This window comes from Bos grunniens, chromosome 5 (assembly GCF_055505025.1).
Source record: "Bos grunniens cultivar Pamir isolate PY7600 chromosome 5, Bosgru_T2T1.0, whole genome shotgun sequence".
Lineage (NCBI taxonomy): Eukaryota > Metazoa > Chordata > Mammalia > Artiodactyla > Bovidae > Bos > Bos grunniens.
Window position 1 is genome coordinate 75,679,976 of NC_141169.1, and position 17,572 is coordinate 75,697,547.

Sequence of the window (17,572 nt, forward strand, 5' to 3'; positions counted from 1 at the left end):
ACATGAATTAAATAGTCTTGGGAAGCCTAGCACTGCACTGTCAGTACTCTGCGACAGGGCCTCTCAGCCTCCACATTGCCCTTCCTGAGGGGTGGAGGCCGGATCAGTCGTTACTGTCCAGGACCGTCCTGTGCATTGTAGGATGTTTAGCGGCAACCCTGACTCCTCCCCACCAAGGTCAGTAACGCAATCCGTACTTGAAACAACCAGTAAGGCCTCCAGACACCCCAAACATCTGCAAGGTATGGCCAGTAAGTGGCAGAGCTGCCGTCACACCAGCTGGCGCACCTTCCCCAGTTGGCTTATTCCTGGGTCTTGGTCCTAACTGAGCAGGAGTGTCCTGAGTCTGCAGAGGTCCAAGCTTAGACTAAAGCTGGTCCTTCTCAGCATGTTGTGCTGTTTGTACAGAATATCTCACAGTTGGTTACTCTTGGATATGTGATGAGCCAGGCTGTACTCAGTCTCCCCGTCGATGACAACTGGTGACAAGAGACTTATACTGACACAGTGCTGCTCCCAAGCCAGCTCTGGTCCTCGCCCAGCATCCTCCACATGGCCCTGCACTGCTTGGCCTTGCGTGCTTGACTCCTCTGGCTCCTTAGGATGTTGAAGCCACTCATGACTTTAAAATGCCTGTTTAAAGAAACTCCATTCCTCTATTTATCTAAAGTAATGCCGCCTGAACCCCCATGTCCATTGCCACCGTGGTTAGAAATGCATGTGGGCAGAGATGTTTGCACGTAAGGTCCTTTCAGAGCCGAGGATTTTCTTTCCCTACAAGTCTGACTTGTTATCTGCCCTGTGCTGCTGAACCCCACCTGCCCACTTCCCTGCTTCCTTTCAGTCTCATTTCCCTGTACCAGGTGAGGCTGCCTACAGCAGTAGGCCCAACCCTAGCTCTAGGCCCTCCCTCGACTTTGGCCTTGCTCCAGGGTTCCTTGGTGGCAGGGGTAGCCTATTGGAGAGGGCTAGCAGCCGGCTCTCCTCCTCTAGATCAAAGCCCTTGAGCTCGACAGCAACCTGTACTGCATCAGCGAGAGCAAGGTCTTCTTCTGGGCCGGCGTACTGGCCCACCTCCAGCCAGGCCCACCAGGAGCAGGACCTGAAGATCATGGAAGTCATAATCGGCTTCCAGGCCTGCTGCAGGGGCTACCTGGCCAGGAGGTAAGTCCCGGGATGCCCACCCACAGCTCAGGGGTCCCAGCTGTCCTGTGGTGAAGGCACTGAGGAAGTGGGGCCTGGGCACCCTCATGCCGGCAGGTGTCCCACAGGGAGGTCCACGTGCTTTCCCTGCCCCTTGCTTCCTGGATTTCTGCCTGAGGTTTAAAGTGAGCAGGCAGGAGGGGTGATTGCGTGCGGGGAGCGAGCTCCGTCCCTGGCAAAGGTCATGAGGAAGGAGGCTTGGCATACGCAAAGGCGGGATCAAGCCTCAGGAGTCTCCCTGGAAATTCTCGAGCAATCTACCCCCAAAACCAGAGTCTGCCTACTTTCTGCTTTGTGCTTTCACCTACACCTCTGACTTTACAGGGGGCTGTCCCCCACTATCTCTCTCTGAAAAAAGAGTTAGCTTACAGCTCCAGTTAATAATTCCTGGGTGTGACAGTGTTTAACCTACAAACTCCTTTGGAAATCCTCTAGCCTGCCTGAATAGGTTTTTCCGGCCACATGTGATTGTTCAGAGCCTCCCAACTGTGAGAGGCATGAGATGTTCTAAACTGTCTAAACATAGATTCTTTTGAGAAGTTAAAAGACTGATTAGAAATTGTATTGGTGAAGGGATTTTCACTTGTTGGGCCAATGTTTGCTGCTAAGTTTCCATATCCCTTACCTGCTGTGTCCCTGGCAGTGTATTGATTAATATAATTGGTGTAAGTAGTAGCTTTAATGTTTGTAACCTTGGACCCTTGAGTTAATTCTTTTTCTTGTTATAGCCCACCACACCTTTGCTCTGTAGGAATGCAACTTTATCTAATGCTTTTTGGAGGCTGGCGCCTGACTTTAGAATAATCACCTTTAGAGAAAAATAAGTTTCTTAAAATGTTAACAGGCCTCCGGGCCAGAAGATGATGCAAATCACCTAAGCTTTTGCATATGCTAAGTTTGCAGGAAGAAAGCCTGGCTTGCTGCATGACTCTACCCCTTCCCCCATTATCCTCTATGCATAACTTAAGGTATAAAAACTACTTTGAAAAATAAAGTGCGGGCCTTGTTCACGGAAACTTGGGTCTCCCCATGTCGTTCTTTCTCTTACCTTCTGGCTGAATTATTCAGCCTCTTTTCTACACTGAATTTCCTCACTGAGCTATCCTTATTTCAGCCTCTTTTCTCCACTGAATTTCCTCACTGAGCTATCCTCATTCTATTACTCTTTATATCCTTAATTAACGTTTAATTAAGCAATTGTTTCCTGATCTTCGCCTACGCCGTCTCTCCTTCGAATACCCTGGATCAGCCGGGGCTGGACCCCGGCAACTGCGCTCAGATTTTCCATCCAAGAAAACCCCTGCCTCCCACTGTTCCTCCCTGTACAACCCCTTCTGTAGGGGTCACTCCCAGAGGATCCCAAGCTCCAGGGAGGAGGCATCCTTGAGTCCCGGCAGCTCCTGTGGGGTCAGGGGCGGACTTGTGCAGGTTAGTGGGCAGGGCAGCTGAACGTTTACCCCCTGACCCCTCTGAGTCTGTGCTCAGGGGTGTCTGTTCCAGCCTGAACTCTGAACTCTGTGGACAGAGCGTGAGTGTGTGGTGTTTGGACAAATGGACTTTTGCAAGACATAAACTGCTGACATTCTCCTGCCAAATAGAAGTCCCTGAGTTGCTGGAAGAAATTCCCTGCCTCTCCCTTCCCCGACTCCACTCCCCCCAACCCCTCTTCCTTGTCTGCAAAATCAAATTAAATTCATGGTTTTTATTATGGGTGATTGTAAGACCAAACAGTAGTGTGTGGTCCTCATAAATAACACTCATCACTCTTATGTCCCTCCCCTAAAAGCAGGGAAGAAGTGCCCGTGATGGCCCAGGGACATTTCCTGGGATGAAGCAGCCCTGATGGAAGGTCAAGCAGGCCTCCAGGAGGGGTCACGGTTCCAGGAAAACTGCAGCCCCTTCTGCTTGGGACAAAGCAGAAAAGTCCACTAGCAGTCCAGCTGCAGGACTGTCAGGCTGTGGGATCTTTGCTTCTCAGTTTCTTTATCTGTACAGTGGAGCTGACAGTTCCTAGAGATGATGTGAGAATTAAATAGGAAATGTGAGGATGGTGCCAGCACAGACCCTGGCACATGCTCAGTCCTCTCCCCACAATGAGTCTCTTCTCAGGAACTAAAAAGGGAAAGGGTTGGCTCTCTCTTGTAGACTTTTCTGAGTTACCAGGTAGAATTGGGAAAAGGAGTCCAAAATGGTGGTGGCTAAAAGAGAAGGAAGGGAAAAGCCCGCGAAAATAGAACAAAGGAAGGTCCGAGGACCAGAGTGAAGACTTCAGGTAGAACAAACAGCACTCCTGGCTAAGCCCAATTTGCATAGGGCAGGCCCAGGGGAGGAAAAAACATATAAAAGGGGGAGCCAAAGTGCTTTCTCTCTCTCTCTCCTGCTTGTGTGTGCTCTTTCTCTCTCTCTCCCTCTCTCACTCTCTCTCTCTCTCTCCCCCTCCCCTGCGCTCTCCTCCACTTTCTTCTCTTTGAGTCTTTGGGTTGGCATGCCCTCACACTTCGAGGATAGATTCTCCTGCTATCTTCTAAATAAAATAGAGCTGTAACACTGATTTGCCTAAGAGCTATAACATGATTTGTCCAAGACCCAAGAGCCGTGACACACCAAGGGCTTTAATGTCCATCGCTCCAAATCTTTGTTGTGACGAGACAAAGAACCGAGGAACATACACTTGTGTGACACCAGGACACTAGCCTTCCTGTAAAAGTCCTCCATTTGGAGAGAAATATATCTGTTGTCAGGTGGAAATGAGCCAGGGGAGAAAAGAGCAGTGTGCTCTCAGCCCTTCCTGCAAACTTAGGCGTCCACCTAATGGCGGTGACCGCCAAGGCCAGCCCTCCTCCTGTGGCTCACTGGCACAAAAGGCACTTGTACCATACCTTTCATCAAGGCCAAGTCGAGAAGGATCTGATCACAAGTGTTGAGGGTAGAAGCATGGATAGAGTGGCTGAAGGGTGGCCTTAGGCCCCTCTCCCAGGTACTGTGGGAGCTGAGCAGGGGACAGTGGACTCTGAACCCACATGGACATGGCTCTCAGCAAGAATATGACCAGTATATGGTGAGCAGCTGCTATGTTCCAGGACTGTGCCACGTGCTGGTGGCATCAAGATGAATAAAGCAGGCAGGCTGGTGAGCGTGAGTGCATAGAAGGGTCGAGGGGACTGGAAGAAGCCCATGGGAAGGGGGAGGGATTGGAAAAGGGGCTCACAGTGTGTTGGTGGCAGGTCTTCCTTCGGAGAGCCCAGGGCAAGGTGTGCTGAGTCAATAAGAACCTGGCATGTCAGGCGTGGCTTGTTTAGCTAAGGGAGTCAACAGTCTGGGTTTAGCCCAGGGTGGGACCTGGTAGGCAGAGTGTTTATTTAATCTGAGCAATCCAGATGTGAGGGCGTTCACTTTCTCTTTTGCTTCTCCAAGTGTATCTGGACCGAACGTGTGTGGTTTATTGCAGAGATGCACAGCTGGTGGCTGCATCTGCAGAGCTCAGAACAACTGGATCTTGTTCACACTCAGCCAGAGAAGATTCCTGGGTAAGCAGGCGGGTAGGGCCCCCACCCACCTCCCCATCCTCAGGATGAATGTCTGAGAAAAGATGATTGTGATTGGTTGACAGAAGAAGGAAATGGAAGCTCAGAGAGGTGAGGTCATGGCTGAGGCAGCAGGTTAAGCAGGAGCAGAGCCTGGTTGTGGAAGCAGATGTGTCTGACGGCTTCCTCCCACCACGTGGTCCCCTGAACAGTGCAGAGGGAGGGTGACACCTGGTCAGATTGGCTCAGCTCAGGATGTGGACTCCTGAGACGTGACCGGTGACCCCAGAAGGAAGGCGGTGTTGGGGGTGCTCAGTCCTTTGGGAAATTTAGAGAAAGCTGAGTGGGTAGAGGAGGGTAGTGGGGTCAGACTCTCTCCTCCTGTGGCCTGGCCACCTTGAGGCTTCCCCCAGAGTGCTGTGCTGAGGCTGACAGGGACAAAGCATGGCCCTCATAGAGTGAGAGGGCTTACTGTACTTTGTCCACATGATGATGCTGGGTTTGCAACATTAAGATAAAAAAGCCAAACTGTAGACATGTCAGTATAACAAGAGGGGCATGACCTTAGATCTATGTGTTTAAACAAGCAGAGACAAACCTAGAAACTTTGGGGTTATTAAAAGCATATTCCTGGGACTTCCCTGGTGGCTTAGACAGCAAAGCGTCTGTCTACAATGTGGGAGACCTGGGTTAGATCCCTGGGTTGGGAAGATCCCCTGGAGAAGGAAATGGCAACCCACTCCAGTACTCTTGCCTGGAAAATCCCATGGACAGAGGATCTTGTTAGGCTACAGTCCGTGGGGTGGCAAAGAGTTGGACACAACTGAGCGACTTCACTTTCAAGCCACCACCAACCAGAAGAGTTCGGGAAAGGTCGAAAGGAGACACCGCGTGTTGGTCCACTTCCCAGAATCCCTCTCGCTAGCATCCATCTTGCCTGAGCGATGCGTGCGCCACCAGGAAAGATTCTGAACTAGAGTGATTGGCCAAAGACCACCCAGAAACTAACCCCATCACCGTAAAACTGTGAGCCACGAGGCAGAGCTGTTCTCCTGGGTTCCCTTACCCTACTGCTCTCCACCCGGGTGCCCTTTCCCAATAAAATCTCTTGCTTTGTCAGCACATGTGTCTCCTCGGACAATTCATTTCTGAGTGTTAGACAAGAGCCCAGTTTTGGGTCCTGGAAGGGGTCCCCCTTCCTGCAACACTTCCATTGAATTGGTTGTGTGTTCAGTCCCTGGTTGGGAAACTAAGATCCCACATACTGGGATTCAAGGTTAAAAAATTAAGTAAAGGGGAAGGCGCCAAGATGGCGGAGGAGTAGGACGGGGAAAACACTTTCTCCCCCACAAATTCATCAAAAGAGCATTTAAACGTCGAGTAAATTCCACAAAACAACTTCTGAATGCCGGCAGAGGACATCAGGCACCCAGAAAAGCAATCCAACTCTTCGAAAGGAGGTAGGAAAAAATATTAAAGACAATAAAAGAGACAAAAGAGGGAGGGACGGAGTTCCGTCCCGGGAAGGGAGTCTTAAAAAGAGAGAAGTTTCCAAACACCAGGAAACCTTCTCACTGCCGAATCCGTGCCGAGCTTTGGAAGCACAGAGGGCAACATAACAGGGAGAAAAAATAAATAAACAATTAAAACTCGCAGATTGCGAGCCCTACGGTAACTCCCCCAGCGGAGAAGCAGCGCAGACGCCTGCATCCGCCATTAGCAAGCGGGGGCTGGGCAGGGAGGCGCAGCGCGGGCTGCATCGCTGAGAGTAAGAATCTGGCCTGAATACCCTGAGCACTATCTGAGCGAAATAATTTGGGCTAGCAAACCAGACTGTGGGATATCTACCACGCGAAAAGCCAGCCCTAACCTAAGACACCGCCAGCCCGCGCACGGAACAAAGGACTAAACAGAGATAGCCGGCTGCAGACCTTCCCCCTCCGGTGACAGGCAGCCAGAGCCGGAAGGGGGCAATCGCAGCCCCAGAGAGACATTATCTATAAAACTGGCTTCTTTGCTAACTAAAACTTATTGGGGGTCTGGACGGTCAACATCTGCCTGAGAAGGTGCGCTGGTTTTACACCCAGATAACCGAGTGGCGGGGAGGCGATAAGTCACAGCATTGGCGCTCACCAAACACCTCATCATCTGAGCTGCTCGGACCTGGGAAGAGCACAAAACGCAGGCCCAACTGAGTCTGCGCCTCTGAGGACTACCTGAGTGCCTGAACCTGAGCGGCTTGGACCTGGGAGGTGCATGCAACCCAGGGCCAGCCTCGGATTGTTCCTGGCGGAACAACCTAGAGCCCGAGCAGTGTGGGCAGGGAGGCTACACGCGCCGTGAGCGGGGGCAGACCCAGTGTGGCTGAGGCACTGCGAGCGCACGCCAGTGTCATTTGTTTGCAGCATCCCTCCCTCCCTCCCCACAGCGCGACTGAACAAAGAGAAGAAATACAGCTCCACCCACCAGAACACCGACACAAGCTGCCCTAACCAGGAAACCTTGACAAGCCACCTGTACAAACCCACACACAGCGAGGAAACGCCACAATAAAGAGAACTCCACAAACTGCCAGAATACAGAAAGGACTCCCAAACTCAGCAATTTAAACAAGATGAAGAGACAGAGGAATACCCAGCAGATAAAGGAACAGGATAAATGCCCACCAAACCAAACAAAAGAGGAAGAGATAGGAAATCTACCTGATAAGGAATTCCAAATAATGATAGTGAAATTGATCCAAAATCTTGAAATTAAAATGGAATCACAGATAAATAGCCTGGAGACAAGGATTGAGAAGATGCTAGAAAGGTTTAACAAGGACCTAGAAGAAATAAAAAAGAGTCAATATATAATGAATAATGCAATAAATGAAATTAAAAACACTCTGGAGGCAACAAATAGTAGAATAACAGAGGCAGAAGATAGGATTAGTGAATTAGAAGATAGAATGGTAGAAATAAATGAATCAGAGAGGATAAAAGAAAAACGAATTAAAAGAAATGAGGACAATCTCAGAGACCTCCAGGACAATATTAAATGCTACAACATTCGAATCATAGGGGTTCCAGAAGAAGAAGACAAAAAGAAAGACCATGAGAAAATACTTGAGGAGATAATAGTTGAAAACTTCCCTAAAATGGGGAAGGAAATAATCACTCAAGTCCAAGAAACCCAGAGAGTCCCAAACAGGATAAACCCAAGGAGAAACACCCCAAGACACATATTAATCAAATTAACAAAGATCAAACACAAAGAACAAATATTAAAAGCAGCAAGGGAAAAACAACAAATAACACACAAGGGAATTCCCATAAGGATAACAGCTGATCTTTCAATAGAAACTCTTCAAGCCAGGAGGGAATGGCAAGACATACTTAAAATGATGAAAGAAAATAACCTACAGCCCAGATTATTGTACCCAGCAAGGATCTCATTCAAGTATGATGGAGAAATCAAAAGCTTTTCAGACAAGCAAAAGCTGAGAGAATTCTGCACCACCAAACCAGTTCTCCAACAAATACTAAAGGATATTCTCTAGACAGGAAACACAAAAATGGTGTATAAACTCGAACCCAAAACAATAAAGTAAATGGCAACGGGATCATACTTATCAGTAATTACCTTAAACGTAAATGGGTTGAATGCCCCAACCAAAAGACAAAGACTGGCTGAATGGATACAAAAACAAGACCCCTACATATGTTGTCTACAAGAGACCCACCTCAAAACAGGGGACACATACAGACTGAAAGTGAAGGGCTGGAAAAAGATTTTCCATGCAAATAGGGACCAAAAGAAAGCAGGAGTCACAATACTCGTATCAGATAAATTAGACTTTAAAACAAAGGCTGTGAAAAGAGACAAAGAAGGTCACTACATAATGATCAAAGGATCAATCCAAGAAGAAGATATAACAATTATAAATATATATGCACCCAACATGGGAGCACCGCAGTATGTAAGACAAATGCTAACAAGTATGAAAGGAGAAATTAACAATAACACAATAATAGTGGGAGACTTTAATACCCCACTCACACCTATGGATAGATCAACTAAACAGAAAATTAACAAGGAAACACAAACTTTAAACGATACAATAAACCAGTTAGACCTAATTGATAGCTATAGGACATTTCATTCCCCCCCCCCAAAAAAAAGACTGCTCACTATGGCAATTATTGAAGCTGACTTAGGGTGACATAGAGGCTTATTTCCCTTTACCCTTCTGAGTTCTTAGCTGAGGATCTCTGTAAGAAATGACAGAATAGCAGGACAAAATCAAACAGAAGTTTATTAACATAAAAAATAAAAAAAAAAATTAAAAAAAATTAAGTAAAAGATTAAAATAGAATGTATATTTTGATCAGTTTAAATAAAGTAAAATCCCATTCCCCACTTACATACCCATGTCAGAAGGCCTGGTCTTGGCTTCCACTCTGCCCTCTTGCCCTCTGAGAGCTGTATGACCCTGGACAAATCACCTCCCTGGGAATTGTTTGTTACATCTCGTGCATGCGTGACTGCTTAGGAGTTTAGTCGTGACAGATTCTTTGTGACCCCATGGATTTTAGCCTGCCACACTCCTCTGTCCATGGATTTTTTCAGGAAAGAATACTGGATTGGGTTGCCATTTTCCTCCTCCAGGGAATCTTCCCAACCCAGGGATCCAATCCACATCTCTTGCAATGCAGGCCGATTCTTTACTGTCTGAGCCATCTGGGAAGCCCTTTCAGATCTCTTACGCATTTCTTAAAAGCTGGTTTCAGTCTTCACATGTGGGTTTGTAGTTTCTCTCTGTGTTAGAAATATTCACCTTTGTCTACTCAATATATTGCAAACCTTGTCTCCAGGTCGCTTATCTTATATTCTGATCTAGTTTATGGTATCCGTTGACATTTTTGATTTTTGAGGTCAAATGGTTTCTGGGATTTGTGTGTTGGTGAGAAAGTTTTCCTTAACAATATTTTTCCAATTTGTTTCCTTTCTCCCAGTATGTTTTTTCTTTTTTCTTTTGGGTTTACATTTAGATCCCTTCAGGTTTCATTGATTGATTGATTAGAAGCTTTTTGTTTCTTCTTCATCCTCTATTTCTTCCCTCTTTTATCTTCCCCTTCCTTCCTTTTTTTCCCTCCTACTCACCTGCTGTCCTGAACTCCCTCTCCCCCTGCCTATGTCCTTCTTCTTCTCCTTAAAGAGAACATGTTTAACAGGTACCTACTGCAGTCAAAAAGGAACACGCTGTTCTTCTATGCCTTCAAAGGAGCATCCAGTGCAGTAAAGCATCTTTCAGATTTTAGCTGAAACCCATATCTTTCTTCTTATAGAAAACTATCGTGACTAGAGTAAGGAGACATGAGGAAATGCAGGTGTTTCCTGCTACCTGAAAGTAGTGTTCCTAGGAAACTTTTCTTAAACCAGGATGGCATTGAGGAAAAAGGATACAGGCCTCACATCACACTTTATTGGCAGAGGGTGATGTTTTGGAAATTAGGGTGTTGTAGCCACACAGTCCAGGAAACAAACTCACTCAGAAGGACAATTCAGATAGCGGAGTGCAGTTTATTACACTGGCGGGCCCAAAGCAGAGTCTCCTCTTTAGCCAAGGACCCCGACCAGCATTTGTGAAAATCTTTTATACCCCATATGTATGTGTCTGAACCCACCACTCCAAATTCCTTGAGACTTACATAAACCAAGGAAAATACAATCCCAATAACCCCATCATTCACGTGCTATGTGCTCATGTGCTCAAACAGGCAAACAATTAGCCAATAATCAATAAACCCGAGGTTACATTCCGATAGATACACAAAAATTTATGGCCTGTCTGGAGGAAGGGGTGATTCGTGTATGTTTTCTCTTAAGCGATGAGTAACCTAGATATGATCTTCAAGGTTCTCCTGTCTTGAGGGGGTCTTATCCTTCTGTTGTTGTTTTCACAGGCACTAAACACAGAGTTCAGAGTCCATTGGAAAGGTGGCTGAGCATGCTCAACATGAACAGGCCTAAGATGGAGAACAGGCCTAAGATGGAGTCCAGGCCTTATGAATTCCTTCTTCAGGGGAATGCCTGTAAATGGAAATGCTCAGAAATCTGATAACAGAGTCTGTCAGAAAGAGCTTTTCGTCCAGACAGACAAGGAAAGCAAATAGAATTACTGCACCATAGGGAAAACAAGGGTTGTGCTGTGTCTTCAAGAAGCTGGTTGTTTCATGTCCCAGTAACAGGTCCCACACCTCGTGTTTTAGCCAGACTGTGTTCAGGAGGTTGGAGGGTGCCCTGGAGGCTCTGGAGCAGGAGGAAGAGCAGAGAAGAGAAAGGGCCCCTGCCCAGTGCTTGGAGCTGAAGAAACTCAACACAAATAGAGTCATAATCAGGGAAGTGCCAGCTTCCAGGGATGCCTGGAGAGGAAGTGGGGGAAGGCAGTAGAGGAAGAAGGCTTCGGAGCTGGTCCTCCAAGGACAGGTAACATTTCACTGAAGTCAGATTGATTATATTCTTTGCAGCTGAAGATGGAGAAGCTCTATACAGTCAGCAAAAACAAGACCTGGAGCTGACTGTGGCTCAGATCATGAGCTCCTTATTGCAAAATTCGGACTTAAGTTGAAAAGAGTAGGGAAAACCCCTAGGCCATTCAGATATGACCTAAATCAAATCCCTTACTTACAATTACACAGTGAAAGTGACAAGTAGATTCAAGGGGTTAGATCTGATAGACGACTCTCTGAAGAGCTATGGATGGAGGTTCATAACATTGTACAGGAGGCAGTGATGAAAACCATCCCCAAGAAAAAGAAATGCAAAAAAGGGAACTAGTTGTCTGAGGAGAACTTACAAATAGCTGTGAAAAGAAGAGAAGCAAAAGACAAAGGAGAAAAGCAAAGATACACCCATCTGAGTGCAGAGTTCCAAAAAACAGAAAAGAGATATAAAGCTTTCTTAACCAAACCATGCAAAAAAAAAAAGAGGAGAACATAGACTGGGAAAGACTAGAGATTTCTGCAAGAAAATTAGAGATACCAAAGAGAATATTTCACGCAAAAATGGGCACAATAAAGGACAGAAGTGGTATGGTCCTAACAGCAGCAGAAGATATTAAGAAGAGGTTGCAAGAATACACAGAAGATAAAAAAAAAATTAATTAATTAAATTAAATTAAAAAAAAAGAATACACAGAAGAACTATACAAAAAAGGTCTTAACCCAGATAACCACAATGGTTTGATCATTCACCTAGAGCTGGACATCCTGTAGTATGAAGTGAAGTGGGCCTTAGGAAGCATTACTACAAACAAAGTTAGTGGAGGTGATGGAATTCCAGCTGAGCTATTGAAAGGTTGTGGCTGTGACCCTTTAACTGTTGGGGGCCAGAGTGAGGTACTCCGCCCGTGACAAAGGTCATGAGGAAGGAGGCTCGACATACGCAAAGGCGGGATTGAGCCTCAGGAGTCCCCCTGGAACTCCTCGAGCATCTACCCCCATAACCAGAGCCTGCCTACTTTACTACTTTGTGCTTACCTACACCTCTGACTTTACGGGGGGCTGTCCCCCACCACCTCTTTCGGAGAAGGAGTTAACCTAGAGCTCCAGTTAATAATAATTCCTGGGCGTGATAAGAGTGTTTTAACCTACAAACTCCTCTGAAGGTTCTCTAGCCTGCCTGACAGGCTCGTCCAGCCACATGTGATTGCTCACAGCCTCCCAACCGTGAGAGGCACGAGATGCTTTAAACCTTCTAAAAACAGGTTCCTTAGAAAAGTTAGAAAACTATTAGTATAAGTATAATGGGCTGATTAGAAATTGTATTGGTGAAGGGTTTTTCATTTGTTGAGCCAATGTTTGTTGCTAAGTCTCCACATCCCCTGCCCTTACACACATTAATGAATATATAGAAGGAATAAGTATTAACCTTTGATATTAATCACGCTAGACCTTAGGCTAAGTAAATTCTTTCCTTAACTAAAACCCACTACACCCTCACCCTGTAGGAATGTAACTTTACTTGGGTGGCGTCTGTTTTGAGAATAATCAGCCCTGGAGAAATAAGTGTCCTGATTGACTGACCGCTGTCACAAGGAGAGGGTCGTAAATTGTCAGCAGGCCCCCCTGGCCAGAAGATGATGTAACACCCCTAAGACCTCTGTATACATTTGTGTGAAGCACCTGACTTTAATAAAAGTCAGGACTGCTGTCCCCACGTGACTTTTGTATAACATCTCAGTGTATAAAAACAGACTCTGGAAAATAAAGAATTGGGATCAGTTTCTCGAAATACTGGTCTCCCCATGTCGCTCTCTCTCTCACTCTGGTTGAGTCTCCATCTGGAGCGCGGAACCCACCATGCTTACTAATTATGCCTGGGCTTCTAAGATCCGACCGGGGAGGCCTCAGTGTCTCCTCTCCTTCGGGAGAACGGAAGGACGCCTGCGGCCTACGTAAGTGGTGCAAACTTCTTGTCTTGAAGTTTTATTGGTCCCCCGCGTAAACCAAGCTACTCAGCCTCTTTTCTCCACTGAATTTTCCTACTGAGCTATCCTTATTCTATTACTCTTTATATCTTTAATTAATATCTAATTGAAGCTATCGTATCCTGACCCTCGCCGACGCCGTCTCTCCTTCGAGTACCCTGGATCAGCCGGGGCTGGTCCCCGGCACTTTAACGACACCCAGCTTCTTGGCCTCTGGAGGAGAGGATTTCGATCCAGGGCCAGAGATGAGACTTGATCACTTGAAGCTTTTGTGTAGCAAAGTTTTATTAACATGTAAAAGGGATAGAGAAAGCTTCTAACATAGACATCAGAAAGGGCAGAAAGAGTGACCCCTTGCTAGTTTTTAGCAGGGCATTGTATACCTGATAGCAAGCTGCTATCAGATAAAAGAAATGCCTCAGACAGAGAGTGTTGCACCAGGCTCCTCTCCCACAACATACATTTTGAGATAGGATGGCACAAGGGGAGTCATCTCCAGCCATAAAACAATTGACATGTATCTTGAAGAAAGGCAGATTTCCAAGCAAATACATAGTCTCATTAATATAGCTTAAGAAAAATATTGCCATTAGTAAGACATACTGGTTTGCTGAGCCATTATCAGCTCAAAGTTTGAGAAAGGTTAGTCTTAGGGGGAATCAATGTGAAGAAAAGCAGATTCCAAAGCAAATACATAGTTTGGTTAGCATAGCTTAAGGAACACATTTCCAAGAGAAAAACGCATTGGCTTGCTGAGCCATTAGTAGCCCAAGGTTAAGTTCTGACACTAAGTTCAGAACCAAGTGTCCTCATGGTAACACATGATTAGAGGAGCCTCCTTTAATTTTGTGTTAAAGAAGAAAAAAACATCTGCCACTTGCACTTTATTTCTTCCTGCTGCTTGGGGACCCCTGGCCTTCCTACCTGAGTGTTAACCCTCTCACGAGTTCAAATCCTAAAAGATGCTGCTGCTAAGTGCTGTACTCAATATGTCAACAAACCTGGAAAACTCAGCAGTAGCCACAGGACTGAAAAAGATCAGTTTCCATTCCAATCCCAAAGAGCAATGTCAAAGAATGTTCAAACGACTACATAACTGTACTCATATCACATGCTAGCAAGGTAATGTTCAAACCCTTCAAGCTAGGCTTCAGCAGTACATGAGCCAAGAACTTTCAGATGTACAAGCTGGATTTATAAAAGGCGGAGAGGCACCAGAGATCAAATTACCAACATCTTTTAAGTCATAGAGAATTCCAGAATTCCAGTAAAACATCTACTTCTGCTTCATTGACTATGCTAAAGCCTTTGACTGTGTGGAACATAGCAATCTGTGGAAAATTTTTAGATTATTCAAAAATAATTATTCAATTATTCAAAATTATTATTACCTTACCTGCCTCCTGAGAAACCTGTATGCAAGTGAAGAAGCAGCAGTTAGAACCGGACGTGGAACAATGGACTGGTTCGAAATTGGAAAGCAGTACTTTAAGGCTGTATACTGTCACCCTGCTTCAGTTCAGTTCACTTCAGTCACTCAGTCATGTCCAACTCTTTGCGACCCCATGGAGTGCAGCACACCAGGCCTCCCTGTCCATCGCCAACTCCCAGAGTTCACTCAAACTCATGTCACTGAGTCGGTGATGCCATCCAAACATCTCATCCTCTGTCGTTCCCTTTTCCTCCTGCCTTCAATCTTTCCCAGAATCAGGATCTTTTCCAATGAATCAGTTCTTTGCATCAGGTAATCAAAGTATTGGAGTTTCAGCTTCAGCATCAGTCCTTCCAATGAATAATCAGGATTGATTTGCTTTAGCATGGACTGGTTGGATCTCCTTTCAGTCCAACGAACTCTGAAGAGTCTTCTCCAACACCACAGTTCAAAAGAATCAGTTCTTCAGCGCTCAGCTTTCTTTATAGTCCAACTCTCACATCCATGCATGACTACTGGAAAAACCATATCTTTGCCTAGACGGACCTTTGTTGGCAAAGTAATGTCTCTGCTTTTTAATATGCTGTCTAGTTTGGTCATACTTTTCTTCCAAGGAGGAAGCATCTTTTAATTTCATGGCTGCAGTCACCATCTGCAGTGATTTTGGAGCCCAAGAAAATGAAATCTGTCACTGTTTCCACTGTTTCCCCATCTACTTGCCATGAAGTGATGGGACCAGATGCCATGATCTTAGTTTTCTGAATGTTGAGTTTTAAGCCAACTTTTCCACTCTCCTCTTTCACTTTCATCAAGAGATCTCTTTAGTTTTTATTTAACTGCTTATTTAACTTATAAGCAGAGTACACCATGGGAAATGCTAGGCTGGATAAAGCTCAGTTGGAATAAAGATTGCTGGGAGAAATATCAATAGCCTCAGATATGCAGATGACACCACCCTTACGGCAGAAAGTGAAGAGGAACTAAAAAACCTTTGATGAAAGTAAAAGAGGAGAGTGAAAAAGTTGGCTTAAATCTCAACATTCAGAAAACTAAGATCATGGCATCTGGTCCCATCACTTCATGGCAAATAGATGGGGAAACAGTGGAAACTGCGGTCGACTTTATTTTTCTGGGCTCCAAAATCACTGCAGATGGTGACTGCAACCATGAAATTAAAAGACGCTTCCTCCTTGGAAGAAAAGTTATGACCAAACCAGACAGCATATTAAAAAGCAGAGTACTGCATTTCAGACTCTTGTGGACTATGATGGCTACTCATTTCTTCTAAAGGATTCTTGCCCACAGTAGTAGATATAATGGTCCTCTGAGTTAAATTCACCCATTCCAGTCCATTTTAGTTCGCTGATTCATAAAATATCGATATTCACTCTTGCCATCTCCTGTTTGACCACTTACAATTTGCCTTGATTCATAAACCCAACTTCCAGGTTCCTATGCAATATCGCTCTTTACAGCATCGGACTTTATTTCCATCACCCGTCACATCCACAACTGGGTGGTGTTGTTGCTTTGGCTCCGTCTCTTAATTCTTTCTGGAGTTATTTCTCCACTGATCTCCAGTAGCATATTGGGCACCTACCGACCTGGGGAGTTCATCTTTCAGTGTCCTATATTTTGCCTTTTCATACTGGACTGGAAAAGGTCGGTTTTCATTGCAATCTCGAAGAAAGGCAATGCAAAGGAACGTTCAAACTACCGCACAATTGCAGTCATCTCTCATGCTAGCAAAGCAACGCTCAAAATTCTCCAAGCCAGGCTTCAACAGTACATGAACCACGAACCTCCAGATGTTCAAGCTGGATTTAGAAAAGGCAGAGAAACCAGAGATCAAATTGCCAACATCTGTTGGATCATTGAAAAAGCAAGAGAGTTCCAGAAAAACATCTACTTCTGCTTTATTGACTATGCCAAAGATTTTGACTGTGTGGATCACAACAAACTGGAAAATTCTTCAAGAGATGGGAATACCAGACCACTTGACCTGCCTCCTGAAAATTCTGGTCAGGAAGAAACAGTTAGAACTTAACATGAAACAACAGACTGGTTCCAAATCCGGAAAGCTATACTTTTCAGATATACAAATATACTAAGGCTGTATATTGTCACCCTGCTTATTTAACTTCTATGCAGAGTACATCATGAGAAATTCTGGGCTGAAGAAGCACAAGCTTGAATTAAGATTGCTGGGAGAAATATCCATAACCTCAGATATGCAGATGACACCACCCTTATGGCAGAAAGTGAAGAGGAACTAAAAAACCTTTGATGAAAGTAAAAGAGGAGAGTGAAAAAGTTGGCTTAAATCTCAACATTCAGAAAACTAAGATCATGGCATCTGGTCCCATCACTTCATGGGAAATAGATGGGGAAACAGTGGAAACTGCGGTCGACTTTATTTTTCTGGGCTCCAAAATCACTACAGATGGTGATTGCAGCCATGAAATTAAAAGACGCTTACTTCTTGGAAGGAAAGTTATGACCAACCTAGACAGCATATTAAAAAGCAGAGACATTACTTTGCCAACAAAGGTCCGTCTAGTCAAGGCTATGGTTTTTCCAGTAGTCATGCATGGATGTGAGAGTTGGACTGTAAAGAAAGTTGAGTGCTGAAAAACTGATGCTTTTCAACTGTGATGTTGGAGAAGACTCTTGAGAGTCTGTAGGACTGCAAGGAGATCCAACCAGTCCATTCTAAAGGAGATCAGTCCTGGGTGTTCATTGGAGGACTGATGTTGAAGCTGGAACTCCAATACTTTGGCCACCTGATGTGGAGAGCTGACTCATTTGAAAAGACCCTGATGCTGGGACAGATTGAGGGCAGGAGAAGAAGGGATGACAGAGGATGAGATGGTTGGATGGCACCCTCAACTCAATGGACATGAGTTTAGAATTTAGATTTTTGTGTTATTTTAGTATGTT

General features: G+C 45.3%; 1 long non-coding RNA gene and 1 pseudogene across 3 annotated transcripts; both read left to right on the top strand.

Moving 5' to 3' along the window:
* Window positions 1-17,572, top strand: part of LOC147372437 (apolipoprotein L3-like) — a 32,916-nt pseudogene that overhangs the window by 4,417 nt on the left and 10,927 nt on the right.
* LOC147372438 (uncharacterized) lies at window positions 405-13,004 on the top strand. 3 transcript variants are annotated; one of them, XR_015164096.1, is made up of 3 exons: window positions 405-1,164; window positions 4,652-4,730; window positions 5,572-8,710. It is a non-coding gene; the product is annotated as an uncharacterized LOC147372438 (long non-coding RNA). The 3 variants fall into 3 exon arrangements; XR_015164097.1 differs by lacking the exons at window positions 4,652-4,730; window positions 5,572-8,710 and adding an exon at window positions 10,676-13,004; XR_015164095.1 differs by having other exon boundaries at window positions 405-4,730.